Raw genomic sequence first — 15046 nt, 5'->3', positions numbered from 1 at the left:
CTGGGCTACAATAGCTGAGATTGCTGCAGATCAGGAGTGAGGGGCATTGGCAGGATTGTGTGGTGCAAGGGGGGAAATGCATGGTCCTTGTCTGCTCTGTTTCAGATTCTGTCTATTCTGCAGCATTGACATTATCACATTGAAGTTCTAAATGCGTAGCACTTTCTAAAAAAGAAGGAACAAGTCTGTGCCACCCACAGAATTTTCCAGGCTCACATGTTTATTTATTTACACTATTAATTTATATTATGATAGCACCTAAAGGCCCCAGCCATGACTGAGGCTCCGTTGTGCTAGCTATTGTACAATCACATAATCAGAGACAGTCCCTGCCCCAAAGAACTTACAGTCTAAATCAGAGGTGGGCAGACTATGGCCCGTGGACCACATCCGGCCCGCGGGACCCTCTTGCCCGGCCCCTGAGCTCCTGGCCCTGGAGGCTAGCCCCCAGCCCCTCCCCTGCTGTTCCCCCTCCCCCACAGCCTCAGCTCTCCGCGCCACTGGGTGGCTGGGCAACGCAGCTGCAGAGCCGCGGGCTGACCTGGTGCTCTGGGCGGCATGGCTGTAGCACTGCCAGCCACTGGTGCTCCAGGCAGCGCGGTAAGGGGGCAGGGAGCCGTGGGGGTTGGATAGAGGGCAAGGGAGTTCGAGGGGGTGGTCAGGGGTCAGGGCGGTCAGAAGGCAGGGAATAGGGGATTGAATGAGGGTAGGGGTTCCAGGGGGGACAGTCAGGAAGGAGAGGGGGGTTGGATGGGGCAGCAGGGGGCAGTCAGGGGCGGGGGTTCCGGGCGTGGCCAGGGGACAGGGAAAAGGGGTGGTTGGATGGGGCAGAGGTCCTGCGGGGGCAGTCAGGAATGAGAGGAGGGGTTGGATGGGGCGGTGGGGGGCAGTCAGGGGCAGAAGGTCCAGGGGCGGTCAGGGGACAGGGAGCAGGGGGTGGTGGATGGAGCAGGAGTCCTGGGGGGGGGCGTCAGGGAACGGGGGGGGGCATCAGGGAACAGGGTGGGTTGGATGGGGTAGGAGTCCCGGGGGGGGCTGTCAGGGGGCGAGAAGCAGGGGAGGTTGGATAGGGGTCGGGGGCCAGCCCACGCCTGGCTGTTTGGGGAGGCACAGCCTCCCCTAACCGGCCCTCCATACAATTTTGGCCCTCAGGCCAAAAAGTTTGCCCACCCTGATCTAAATAGACAAGACAGGCAACGGATGTGAGGGGAAACAGAGGCACGGTGAAGTGAAGTGACTTGCTGCAGGTCAGTGGTAAAGCCAGGAACTGAACCCAGGTCTCCTGAGTCTCAGTCTACCTGAGTTTATCCAACAAACTATACACACGTCAAGAAATATAAAATAATAACTCATGAATACTAATTAAGTGCCCCCTCCTCCAAAATATAGTTTTCGGCCCTCCCTTCAATCAAAAGCTTCAAGGAAAAGGTGAGCCTTACATTATAGTATTTTAGCCCCTAACTAGATAACCAAACAAGCTTTGATGAACCAAAGGCGAGGCACATATTCCAGAGGCTGAGACCCTGTGCTGAGAATGCCCTGCCTGCAGCCATTCAGATCCAGGGACTGTTAGCTAAAATACCTCAGCTGCTCTTGAGAAGAGAGGAGGTTTCCATCAGCCATCTGACCATATAGGACTTTAGAGATAAAAATCAACACCTTGCATTATATCTAGAAGTGAACAGGAGGCCATTGCAGCCTCTGGAGAACAGGTCGGGTATGTTTCCTGATTGACAGCACAACGCAAGGAGGCAGCTGCAATCTACACTGGGCTTCTGAGTGGCCAAGCGCAGGCCCCTGTAGGGAGGACTGCACTAATCCAAGGTTAGTCCTGGAGTTGACCGGGGCCTATTCGGCACAACTAGGGGAAGGCCTCCATGTGTTTCTATTTTGGGAACTGGTCATTCAAAAGGCGTGTTAGCTGAGCAAAAAAACCCACCCTCCTGAGCTATTGCAGGAAGTAATTCCCTGCCACCTCCCACCCTGTGCTGTGTGAGCAGGCTGTTGAGATGCCCTTTCTTAATCGGTGCCCCGTGCCTGGCATTTGGCTGGCCAGGACAAGCTGTCCCTGCCGGAGAAGCCCCTTGTATAAGTATTAAAGTGAAGCTGGCTTGAGATGTTGAACTAATCCATTGGGGCATGGTGGGAAGCCGCATATTAAAGCTGTTCTCTCTGCCCTCCCTTCTCTCCACGTGTTGTTTATCGCTCCTGCCCCTCCCACGGAGGAGGTACAGTATGTGAATTATCCTGAGAAAGCTGGTTTCATAACCGCCTGTCCTCCTCAGGCCGCATGGGGGCAGCACACACACTGAAGTCTTTCCAGGATTAAGGCCAACCGCATTGAGCATGGTGTGAAAAACAAGCTCAAGCAAACACAGCACACACGACATGTACAGCAGCACCCCTACACAGTACCTGCACATGGCACACATATTTAGTCACCGTACCCACGTGCTCACACAGAACTCACACGATACACATATTCCCTGCAAACTCACAAGCACATTCACCACCAATACACCACACATATATACCCAGACATGATATGCACACTTCTCACCAATATACCACACGTACTCAGGACAAGCACGTTCCTCACCAATATACCACATGTACACACACTCACTGCAAACTTACTACACCAAGTCCTCACAAATACACCACACGTACAAATGACACACTCACCACAAACTTACAAGACACATTCCTCACAAATGTACTATATGTGCATGACGCACTCTGAGACAAAAAATTGATCCAGAATGGTCTCTGAAAAAGTAATCTTCTTCATGATGAATGTTGAGGTGAGGACTTACTCCCATTCACATAAAAGGGAGGATCTTGTTTTTCCAGAGGCATAGGAAGGTTTAAGGCTGGTTTTCTAAGACAGTGGTCCTAACTCTGGTCCACAGTCCACTGGTAGTCTGTGGAGCATTTGTGTAACCCACACTGGCAGAGTGCACGTATGAGTCATGTGAAGGAGACTCTACCTTTTACAGCTGCCCCTGCAAGCATCCAGGAACTTCATCAAAGCCACTCGTTCTGGGGTTTTTAGTGGTTTGGTTCCCAGACGAGACACCTTTGACCAGATTTTTAGATGCAGCGGGCACCTGCAGCTCTACCTGAAATCAATGGGAGCTGTGGGTGCTCAGGGCCTCAGAAAGACCGGCACAAAGTGTCTCAAGCTGAGCACTCAAAAGGGAGGCAACCGAAATCTGAGGCTACTTTTGAAAATTTTGGCCAAAGAGTTTGGTTGGCTGTAGAAGCAGGTGAGGTGCTAGCAGCCTCCACTAAGGGCTCCAGCAACTAAGGCCAGGTCTACACTCAAATGTTGAGTCAATTCAGCTATGTCATGCAGGGGTATGAAAAATCCACAGCAATGAGTGATGCAGTTAAGTCGACCTAACCCCCGGCACGTAGACAGTGGAAGAATTCTTGCATCGACCTAGCTACCACTGCTCAGGGAGGTAGATTACCTATGTCGACGGGAAAACCCCTCCCGTCGCTGTAATGGTGGCTACACTGAAGTGCTACAGTAGCATTTCAAGCGTAGACTAGCCCTTAAAGAAGGATTGGGGAGATAAGTCAATGTCCACCAGCAGGAGAAGCGCCAGGAGTTACCATTGGGACTTAAGCCACTTGTGAGGTCAGAGCCTGGATCTTCCTAAATGAAGTACCTCATGGAGGAGCGGAACATAACAAGCTGTTTTTATGAGGTAATCCACATTCTGAAAAAGGGTGAGAACCCCTATTCTGGAGTAGGGATGTCTGCACTTAGGCCTCCAACAGCATGGGCTGTGGTGTGGTGGGAGAGTTTAGCTCTTCAGATGAAAGGTTACAGATTTCATGCGAGAAGTGAGCAATTTTGTCTGCTGGATGAGGCCTCAGTCTCTGATACTGTAGATCTGGCCTCCCTGGCTCCACCTCGAAAAGCTCTCTTTCTGTGTTGGCTGCTTTCTATTTGGCAATCTCCCGAACTGTAAGGGCCAGACACAATCCCTAAGACCTGTGTGCAGAGCACAAAGGGCAAGGAAAAGGTAAATAAACCACATTCAGGATGGAGCTCTTCTGAAGATGCATCAGATTAACTCTCTTATATATCCCAGAGATATCTTTGTCACAGAGCCGGTCACATAATGAACAAGTAGGGTTTCCAACTTTGTAATATTTTAAAAAAGGACACTCCAGCAGGAGTGCTAGAATCTCCCCTTCTTCCCCTCCCGCCCCCCCAGGCCCCACTCCTGCCCCGCCTCTTCCTCCTGAGGATCTGCCCCCTATTCGCTCCTCTTTCTCCCACTGCCGGCCTGGGTCGTCTGCAGAGCCAGGGCTGGGAGCTGCAGCTGCTTGACGTAGGTAGGAGGTGACCCTGGCTGAGTAGGGGCTGGCGCAGGTGATGACTTGGCGCCTCCCCTACCCACAGTAACCGTACTTTGGGTGTCCGGTCAGTAGATCTGGACTTTCTAGTCAAAAACCAGACACCTGGCCATCCTGTGAACGAGATGGTAGGGAGTGCTGTCATCTCTAACAGTTTGCATAGATTATTAGCTTAGCTGACAACAAGATAAGCTTGCTGAAATCTGACAATATCTTTCTAAAATTTAGTTTTGGAATAAGGAGAGAGAGAGAGAGAGTGAGAGTCTTTCACAATATCTTAGCCCAATCTTCTGGCACAATAAGGCTACATTTTGCATCTCATTTTTCTCTGGATTGGGGTAAGTTCATATTCTGTAATTATCGAGCCAAAGGTAGAAGTTGTCAACAAAATGAGTTGACTGAGTCCCCAAAACTGGCAGCCATGTCTTCTAAAGATAAGCTGATTTCCAAGATTTGATTCTATAAATGGCTGTAATACTTGACAAACAGGAGATGTGAGTCATGGAGCTGATATTTTTCATTCACTTGCATGAGAGCCCTCGAGTTTGGTTTCTGTAAACATGTCCCCTAAGCAATGTATATTATGAATTAGTGTAGTTAAGTTAGAGTAGCATCCGTTTGCCTTGTTATTCTAAAGTGGGATGTTAGATGAGGAGCAGGCGTCTGAGTTAACATCCATTGAAATGACCAGGGCAGTTTACATCTCAGAGCTATAGTCTCAGGTGCTCTGCACACTAAGCCCGACATTTTGCTTCGTGTTTGGAAGGTTTTCTTCGTAACCATACCAGCTAGACCCTTTTTTTAAATGAAAGCTGAGATTCGAGAGGACAACAGAGCTTTGTCCGGCACTATCCCACTCCTGGGTGGGGGAGCGGAGGGAGGACATGCACCTCCCTTTGAGAAACAGTGTCTTAGCTGTTAGTTATAGATTATTGAAACCTATTTGAAAAAGGTCTGACCAAATCCAAACTCCTTTAGGGTAATAAGTAGGCACAGCCTCCTGACTCCGTGAAATGCCTTCTTGCTGCCAATGGACAGCAGGTAAGCATTTCATCTCAGGACCAGTAAATTGTTTTCAAAGGCTTTGGCAATGTCTTTTAAGGCCTTTGATGAGTGAGGATTGAAGTAATCATGGAAACAGTCTGCTGCTTTTCAATCCTGTTTGCGTGCTCTTTGCCCATATGTGGAACAGTTTTGTTATATCATTTTTATATAGCGCTCACTTTTGGAGGATAAAAGGGAGTTTAAATCATAGTTCAGTTTTACTAAGCTGTTTTGCAGGTGGTCATTGTCTGGGTCTCCACAGATTTAATCTCATTCCCCAAGTTTGTCTGCTGGAGAAGACTGGTTTGCTTCTTTCTGGTATTGTGTGTACTGAACTAATGTACATCCCTCTGATAGTGGCTTTGAGAGCTTCCCATGAGAGCCTTTGATGAATTATGTGTAGTCTGAGACGATCTTTGAAATTGTTTGTATGAATATTGTGTCCTTAAATAGGGATAAATTAAATCTCCCAAAGCTGGATTTTTAGTGGACAACACCATTTCTACAAAGTTTGTGATGGGAGTCTGATCCAAAATTGTAATCCGATATACTGCTGATGACCTTGAGTCAGAGCCATATCCTGAGCAGGCATATATCAGTGAAACTGCAAAGGCTTGACTTCAGTCACCTCTTTTGTCATTCCTAAATGTTTATCTTGCTCTGCAGCCCTCGGTGGGAGAGGTCTAGGCTATTGTGCCTCTTTGGGAACCTCTCTTCTTGAATTCACTCTGGCATGTCTATTTCATTAATTATTTAAGGCTCAGTACCAATGTGGACACAAGAACAAATGGATATAAACTGGCCATCAGGAAGTTTAGACTTGAAATTAGACGAAGGTTTCTAACCATCAGAGGAGTGAAGTTCTGGAACAGCCTTCCAAGGGAAGCAGTGGGGGCAAAAGACATATCTGGTTTCAAGACTAAGCTTGATAAATTTATGGAGGAGATGATATGGTGGGATAACCTAATTTTGGCAATTAATTGATCTTCAACTATTAGCGGTAGATATACCCAATGGCCTGTGATGGGATGTTAGATGGGGTGGGATCTGAGTTACTACAGAGAATTCTTTGCTGGGTGTCTGGCTGGTGAGTCTTGCCCACATGCTCAGGGTTTAGCTGATCGCCATATTTGGGGTGGGGAAGGAATTTTCCTCCAGGGCAGATTGGCAGAGGCCCTGGGGTTTTTTCGCCTTCCTCTGCAGTGTGGGGCACGGGTCACTTGCTGGAGGATTCTCTGCACCTCAAAGTCTTTAAACCACAATTTGAGGACTTCAATAGCTCAGACATAAGTTAGGGGTTTGTTACAGGAGTGGGTGGGTGAGATTCTGTGGCCTGCGTTGTGCAGGAGGTCAGACTAGACAATCATAATGGTCCCTTCTGACCTTAAAGTCTATGATTCATCTCACTTAACATCCTTATCACTTAAATCTACTCTTTATCAGTCTCTCACAACGTATTCTGAAGTTTTCCATTCTATTTCTCATACTTTCTACACTGAATTCTCCTTCACTCAGGGGTCAAATTGGGGGAAAACAGGTGGTGCTACTCTTCCAAGCTCCCAAGAGAGTGGATGAAATGGGATGCTGCTCGTTGTAGATTATGCAGCTGTTCAAAATATGATTTTGCAGCACTCTGATCTGTACTAATATCAAGCTCCTTAAGCTTGGCTCACCCTCACTGTGGCCTGAATATATTCATCGGCGCCGCTAGGCTTCTTGGGCTTAGATCCTGCTTGATTGGGGAAAAAAGATAATTGATATCTCCCAAATGCCACTAACTTGTGGCACTGACAGTAACTTGTGCAGATCTGTGAGCTTCCCTCTCCTTCCTTACATGAAGAATGACTCACTGGGCATATGTGTTAACACCTCGCTGAGATGAATAGGGCAGCTCACACTTCTCAGAGCTATTGTTCCAGGCTTGCTTCTCAGCTAGACACGTCCGCATTGAGTCACGTTGTTGAGGTTTTCTTTGCAACCATAACACCTAGAGCCTTACTCTTTTTAAAAATGAAAGTTGAGATTGTGGAGAACAAGATAGCAGCCATATTTTACATGCTGTACTGCCACGTACCAATGCAATCTAAGCCCTGCTTGTGCTTGATCATCCTGTAGCTCCTTCTTATGCAATCGTGCCTCCAAAATTAAACAGAGACAACCCGGTTAGACTTCTTAATTTCACTACCTGATGGATCTCTCTGAATTTGTCTTTTGGAATGTGAGAGGTTTAAATAATTCCTGTGAATGATCTAATATTCTTCCAACAGCATTGGCTTTTTCTAAGAAACTCATTTTATCCCAGAAGGAGAAAAATTGAAAAGAAAATTAGTTGTCCCTGCCCTTCATACATCATTTAACTCCATTCTAAAAGAAGAGGTTGAGCTGTTCTCATTCATAAGAATGTTCTATTTAAGTACATTCTCACCTGGCCCAGTCCAGGTAGACATCCTAGGTTTAATCTACACCCTTCAGAGTATAAATACTGGTCTCTTTCTGAAGACATTCCCATGAAAATAAGAAGCAGATCAACACATCCACACAGACCTCTCTCCTCCCATCCTCCCGCTAACTGCATTCAACAACTGCACTCTGTCTATCTATTTTAGGACTTTTAATGTGCCCTTCATCATAATATCTTGGCATCTGATACAGGACCAGATTTCTTGAATTCTGAATAGCACCTTACTCCACAGGTGGTCTCACTGGCTCCAATGGGGCCACGGGTGGAATAACATGCTACTCTGCATAAATAAGACAGCCAAAATTAAAAAGTAATTATAAAGAATTGGTAGTTGCTAGTCTGCAAACAGGCCATTAACTCTGCTGTTCCCACAGGATGGAGAGAATATATGAAACATCTATGGCATCTTGTGCGTGTCAGTATCCAGAGGGAGGGAACAGAATTGAGTGTGTGTGTGCTGACTCCTCCAGAGAAGGAAAAGTGTGTTTTGCATTTTGTTCTGAGAGCATGATCCACAGCATATTGTAGGCAATGAGAGTCTTTTAAATGATTTCAATGGGTTTTGGACCAGGCCTAACAGAGGAGAGACATGGGATCATCCTGATCTCAGGTGGTAGAGGGTTCCATAGCTGGGGAGCCTCTTCCAAAAATGGCATAGAGTTTAAGTCCAGAAGGGACCACCGGATCATCTTGACTGACCTCCTGTATATCCCAGATCCTTCCCCAAGTGGCTGAGAGATGCACTTTGGGCATAAGAACATAAGAATGGCCATACTGGGTCATACCAAAGGTCCATCTAGCCCAGTATCCTGTCTTCCAAGAGTGGCCAATACCAGGTGCTTCAGAGGGAATGAACAGAACAGGTAATCATCAAGTGATCCATTCCCTGTTGACCATTCCCAGCTTCTGGCAAACAAAGGCTAGGGACACCATCCCTGCCCATCCTGGCTAATAGCCATTGATGGACTTATCCTCCATGAACTTATCTAGTTCTTTTTTGAACCCTGTTATAGTCTTGGCCTTCACAACATCCTCTGGCAAGAAGTTCCACAGGTTGACTGTGCGTTGTGTGAAAAAATACTTCTTTTTGTTTGTTTTAAACCTGTGCAAGCTGTCCCGGTGTCCTTGGGGATCCAAGTATCCTTGGAGGGTTGTGTACATGGCAAAATACATTTCTGGTCACCATTAGTCTTTAGGTGCCATTCTTTAGTGATGAGTGAAATAGGTCTACAAGACTGAGCCCCAGTTTGACAACTGGGGGGAAGTGGAGATGCCCCTGCTAGAGGATGTGGTCATGGATTCTGCCAGTTCTTTTAAACGCTTCCCTTTCTCTATAACTATCATGCCCATCTAGCGTGGGTTCAGCTTGAGAAGCTGCCTTTATTCAGGTGCCTCTTTATTTTAGACACTGGGGCAGCCATTAATTATTAATTATTATTATTATGTATGGTTTCAGAGTAGCAGCCATGTTAGTCTGTATTCACAAAAAGAAAAGGAGTACTTGTGGCACCTTAGAGACTAACCAATTTATTTGAGCATAAGCTTTCGTATGCATCCGATGAAGTGAGCTGTAGCTCACGAAAGCTTATGCTCAAATAAATTGGTTAGTCTCTAAGGTGCCACAAGTCCTCCTTTTATTATTATGTATATTACTGTAGCAATTAAAGCCCCAATCAAGAGAGGGTCCCCATTGTACTGGGTGTGGAACAAGTACAAATCAAGATACGGTCCCTGCCCAGAGGAACTAACACTGCAATCTAAGTCAGGATGCAACAAGTAGGTGTAGCAGACAGATACATAGGAGAGAGCAGGGGTGGGAGAATGAGGGCAGCAGTGATCAGATCACAGGGTTTGCATGCACAGCTTGATTATGATTCAATTAGAGGATTTTTTTAAAAATTAAAGCATTTATTTCAAGCCTTTAAAATAAAAGCACTGAAGTGTCCGCACACACGTATGGATTGCATTATCTTTAATTAACGTGAAAGATTTAGGGCCAGATTCACTGAACTTGACACAGGGTAAATTACATCCCTCTGGTTCTCAGCGTTGGAGGGGGATTCTCCCCAATGGGCTGCGTCTACACTTAGGATTTCTTCATATTCTCCCCCGGTTGCTCTAGCACTGCCTCCACGCCACCAGTGCTTGTGACAGTGAAAGAGCTAATGTAGACAGACTGTAGGCAAGTTAGCTGCAGCGTCCTCCAACCCTGCTCAGAGCACGCATGCAACAGAGTTGTCTGAACCTGAGAGAAACACCAGCACTCCGCCTGCCATTGGCACCGACAGAGCCGCACGGGTCGGAGAATTCCCTAATGATACTCACACTGCTTGCTTTCCTGCATGGGCAGCTTTAGAATCTGCTGGGATATGAATCAGGTTGTTCCCTGGCCCCATCCCCTTTCTACTCAGTGCCACCCACTTTTTTTTGTCTGTGCTGGCCTTCTTCAAGCTTCCCAGCAAAGGGGCAGTTGTAGCTATTTTAAGCTCCTGCAGCTTCACCCCGGCTAACTTTCTTCTGCCAGGAACTTCAAACTATTGGGGAATACCCTGGGTTGAGTTGAGCCCCCAGGCTTTTGCATGGAGCTATACATTTTATAATTTGCATTTCCATCCATTTACTGTTACATTAGCCATAAAACTGTCAATGTTCAGTAAAGCTATTTAAAAACTGCCATCAATATAAAAACAAAACATGTTTAATGTCTAAGAGCAGAGAAAAAATTCAGAGATTAAATTAGCCTGAAAGCAGTAGGCCCTGGCCCAGTCACCCTAAAATCTGACCCTCCCCACAATTCCAGTCCGCTGCTTCCCAGGTAGTTCTGCTCATGAAGCTCAATCCTAATGTGAACGTGCTGTTCTAAGGCCCCTAGCCATCTGCACCGGCTGATGCATCTCAAACCTGATCTGCAGCACGTCTACGCCAGCCCTTCCCACACCTCTGCTAACACACCTCTCTGCTGACCCCCTGCACCCTCCTGTACTTCCACTGATGCACCTCAGTTCTTTTGCAGCCCACAGTGCTATTCCCTTCCTGGGCCCTCTGACCACCTCTATAAATATACCTCAGTCTGACCTTTCAAAACCAGAACACTGGGACCTCACACCGTTCTGCCTGTGCACCTGAATTCTTACCGACATCGCCCCTTGCCAGTCCAGTCCTGCTGACTCACGCATTGATAATGCGCCTCAATCCGGACCTGCAACACTGCGTCTATCAGTCCTGGCGCAGCCGCATAGCTCTAGTGACGCACCTCGTCAGACAGGTATTTTGCACAATGCTTTAGTCCAATAATGAAAGGGTTAAATGAGTTGCAGAGTTTGTGTGAGTTCCTATGTTCCTATTGGTGACAGGGGGTTGGGAGTACTCAAGGGTAACACAGTGCGGTGTTACAGCATGTTCTAGTCCGCAGTTGTGTGTACAAGTAATTTAGTCTGAGTCTGGGATAGGCTGCATGCATAGGTGCAGGAGGTGCTGGTAACAGAGGCTGCTCTTTATTCTTTAAGATTCCTTGGGAGTCTTTCTTCTTGTGTTTAATAGAAGTTCCGCCTTGTAAAGAAAATCCAAGTGAGCACTGTATTGGTACTCAACACACCTGTTCCCATGCACTTCCACGCATGCAACTATTGGGTCGCTCTGCCGAAGCACCTGACTCCTCATTTGGCTTAATATTCCTGTCCTCAAATCTTACCGCTCTAGCAAAATACTTCAGTCCTTGTCTGCAACACCCCTTCTTAGTCTAGTCCTGCCTCCCCACACCAATCTACCGTTGCACTTCAGTCCTTCCCTGCAGTCATACTCCTTGCCATTTTCCAGTCTCGACCCCCCCACTCCTCTTCCAATGCACCTCAAGTCTTATCTGTACAATCCCTTCTATTCTAGCCCTAGAATAGCCCACACAGTTCTGCTATTGCAATCCAATGTTGATCTGAAATACCCCTGGTCTTCCACTCCTGTGGCCCCTACACAGTAGTTCTGCCAAGCCACCTCAGAAGTTTCCTTCTCCGGTCTCTGCTATCACAAACCTGAAATTCACACTCAGCTCTTCCAGCGCTCCTCAGTTCTAGCACATAGCTCCTCCTGGTATTCCTGTCCTACAGCTACCCTCCACCCTTACAGAATACCTCTGGGTTCCCTTTTGCAGTGGGTGGAGGTATTCTGACTGATTTTTGTGATTACAGGGTTTGGATGCCAAGTAAATAAAGTAAAGCAGGAGAGAAGGATTGCATTTGTGTACATGTTTCTTTGTGCTTTGTAAAATGTTATTGTGACATGTTTGTGGGACTATATTGGTGTGTATTTATGTGAGGTTTTTTGTATGTTTATTAGGGCTGTCAATTAATCACCGTTAACTCACGCGATTAACTCAAAAAAATTAACTGCGATTAAAAAAATTAATTGCGATTAATCGCACGGTTAAACAATAGCATACCAATTGAAATGTATTAAACATTTTTGGATGTTTTTCTACATTTTCAAATCTATTGATTTCTATTACAACACAGAATACAAAGCGTATAGTGCTTACTTATATTATTATTTTTATTACAAATATTTGCACTGTAAAAACGATAAACAAAAGAAACAGTATTTTTCAATTCACCTCATACAAGTACTGTAGTGCGATCTCTTTATCGTGAAAGTGTAACTTAGGGCTTGTCTACACTGGCACTTTACAGCGCTGCAACTTTCTCGCTCAGGGGGGTGAAAAAACACCCCCCTGAGCGTGGCAAGTTTCAGCGCTGTAAAGTGCCCGTGTAGACAGTGCACCAGCCCCTTGTGGAGGTGGTTTCTTTAAAGCACTGGGAGAGCTCTCTCCCAGCACTGCACCACAACCCCACGAGGAACGTTAAAATGTTGCCAGTGTAGACTAGCCCTTACAAATGTAGATTTTTTTCTTACATAACTGCACCCAAAAACAAAACAATGTAAAACTTTAGAGCCTACAAGTCTACTCAGTCCTACTTCTTGTTCAGCCAATTGCTAAGACAAACAAGTTTGTTTAAATTTATGGGAGATACTGCTGACTGCTTCTTATTTACAAAAAGAACAGGAGTACTTGGGCACCTTAGAGACTCACAAATTTATTTGAGCATAAGCTTTCGTGGGCTACAGCCCACTTCATCGGATGCACGCAGTGGAAAATATAGTAGGAAGATTTTATATACACAGAGAACATGAAACAATGGTATATAAAATATTCCTACTATATTTTCCACTGTGTGCATCCGATGAAGTGAGCTGTAGCTCACGAAAGCTTATGCTCAAATAAATTTGTGAGTCTCTGAGGTGCCACAAGTACTCCTGTTCTTTTCGCGGATACAGACTAACACGGCTCCTAATCTGAAACCTCTTCTTATTTACAATGTCACCTGAAAGTGAGAACAGGCATTCACACGGCACTTTGGTAGCCGGCATTGCAAGGTATTTAGGTGCCAGATATGTTAAACATTCATATGCCTCTTCGTGCTTCGGCCACCACCCCAGAGGACATGCTTCTGTGTTGATGATGCTCATTAAAAAAAAATGCGTTAATTAAATTTGTGTCTGAACTCCTTGGGGGAGAATTGTATGTCTCCTGTTCTGTTTTACCCACATTCTGTATTTCATGTTCTATCAGTCTTGGATGATGACCCAGCACATGTTCGTTTTAAGAACACTTTCACAGCAGATTTGACAAAACACAAAGAAGGTACCAATGTGAGATTTCTAAGGATAGCTACAGCACTCGACCCAAAGTTTAAGAATCTGAAGTGCCGTCCAAAATCTGAGAGGGAGGAGGTGTGGAGAATGCTTTCAGATGTCTTAAAAGAGCAACACTTCGATGCGGAAACTACAGAACCCGAACCACCAAAAAAGAAAATCCACCTTCTGCTGGTGGCATCTGACTCAGATGATGAACGTGAACATGTATCGGTCTGGACTGCTTTGGATTGTTATCAAGCAGAACCCATCATCAGCATGGATGCATGTCCTCTGGAATGGTGGTTGAGGCATGAAGGGACACATGAATCTTGAGTGCATCTGGCATGTAAATATCTTGCGATGCCGGTTACCACAGTGCCACGTGAAAGCCTGTTCTTACTTTCAGGTGACACTGTAAAAAAGACGTGGGCAGCATTATCTCCTGCAAATTGTAACCAAACTTTTTTGTCTGAGAGATAGGCTGAAGTAGGACTGAGTGGACTTGTAGGTTCTAAAGTTTTACATTGTTTTATTTTTGAATGCAGTTATTTTTTGTACATAAGTCTACATTTGTAAGTTCAACTTTAATTTTAAAGAGATTGCATTACAGTACTTGTATTAGGTTGTAATAAAAAATAAAGATAAAATGAGCACTGTACACTTTGTATTCTGTGTTCTAATTGAAATCAATATATTTGAAAATGTAGAAAACATTCAAAAATATTTAAATAAATGGTATTCTATTATTGTTCAACAGTGCGATTAATCGCGATTCATTTTTTTAATTGCTCGACAGCCCTAATGTTTATGGTTAAGAGTAAATATTTGTAACTATCTTGTAAATCCATGGTCTTGGCAGAACTTCACATCTGTCACTGCTCTGCATGCCATGGTGTGTTGGAGCTTCACAGTAGCAAGGATGGGACTTAGATCCTCTGACTCCAAAAACCAGATGCCTACCGCTACAGAGAGAGTCTCTGTTACCATCTATCTAAGTGTATGGTTATGTGAGCTTGTATATGTGTGTGTGTACTTTTATTTGTGTTTGTGTTTCTTTGAATGCATGCATGCTTGTATATATGTATTTATTTGTATATTTGGGTCAGTGTTTGTGCAGCTTTGTTTATATTTCGGATTTGTGTGTATGTGTTATGAAAGACAGTGGGTTGCAGTACATAGGCCCCAGGCCCAGGCCCCAGGGAGTCTGTTTTTTCATTACTCTGTGCCTTGTGGAGTCATGTACACCAGCACAAGTGCACAGAGTCTGTAAAATGAGAGCTGTCGCTGAAAAGTGTTAAATGTATCCGGGTGGGTATGTGTGCTACTGTGGATGTTGGTGTGTAGAAAGATGCGCGTGTTTATTTGAGTGTGCGCGTCAGCTGTGTTTGCACATTGGGGTCTACGGTACGGTGTGTGTGCTCTCGTCTATTTGCGTTGGCGGGTGCGCGTGTTACTTCGTGCAGAAACCCAGACCCCGCCGGG

Source organism: Lepidochelys kempii, chromosome 1, assembly GCF_965140285.1.
Source record: "Lepidochelys kempii isolate rLepKem1 chromosome 1, rLepKem1.hap1, whole genome shotgun sequence".
NCBI classification, from domain to species: domain Eukaryota; kingdom Metazoa; phylum Chordata; order Testudines; family Cheloniidae; genus Lepidochelys; species Lepidochelys kempii.
The sequence above is the reverse complement of the archived record's forward strand: the minus strand, read 5'-3'. Positions refer to the sequence as shown.